This window comes from Sesamum indicum, linkage group LG2 (assembly GCF_000512975.1).
Source record: "Sesamum indicum cultivar Zhongzhi No. 13 linkage group LG2, S_indicum_v1.0, whole genome shotgun sequence".
Lineage (NCBI taxonomy): Eukaryota > Viridiplantae > Streptophyta > Magnoliopsida > Lamiales > Pedaliaceae > Sesamum > Sesamum indicum.
Window position 1 is genome coordinate 6,568,881 of NC_026146.1, and position 683 is coordinate 6,569,563.

The window sequence follows — 683 nt, forward strand, 5'->3', positions numbered from 1 at the left end:
GATTTGAATGAAAATTGTATAAAATCTAGTCTAGATGGTGTGGAAAAGCACCACCTAGTGTGTGTCATTTGGTTGCTAAAATGCCTTCATGCATCTTTTCTTTTCTTTTCTTTTTTATTTTTAAAAATAAATATAGCCTTGTAGATTTACAAACGTTCTGTAAAATAATTAGGGTACGTTATAATAATTTTTTCTGAGGTTTTGACATAATTGAAAATAGTTCGTCATTATTTTGAAAAACTATATATACAGTATTGATTTTAATGTATGCCCAATAATTAGCTCATTTTGTTAATTTTTGTTGGATTGTCATCTATTTTTTGTGACGAACTCATTAAAATACCTTGTGGACTATGAATTATTAATTTTACTTAATTTTTAGAATTTCTAAAATGTTTTATGAACCAGAAGGCAAGAAGGAAATTCCGACGAATCAACTTTTTTTTCAATTTTTATTTTTTTTTAAATCAAACAATAAGGGCAATGTGAATATTTTAGGTCAATGTCCTAAAATTAGATAATTTTATCAAATATGAGGGGCATTGATAATTTTTCAAATAACAAAAAAAAAAACAAAAAAAATCTAAAATCTCAAAAATTAAAAAAATGTAGGACCAAAATGCTATTCCAAAAAAAATTAAAATAATACTTATACCCTTTCCCAAATTCTCAATTCTCAATCT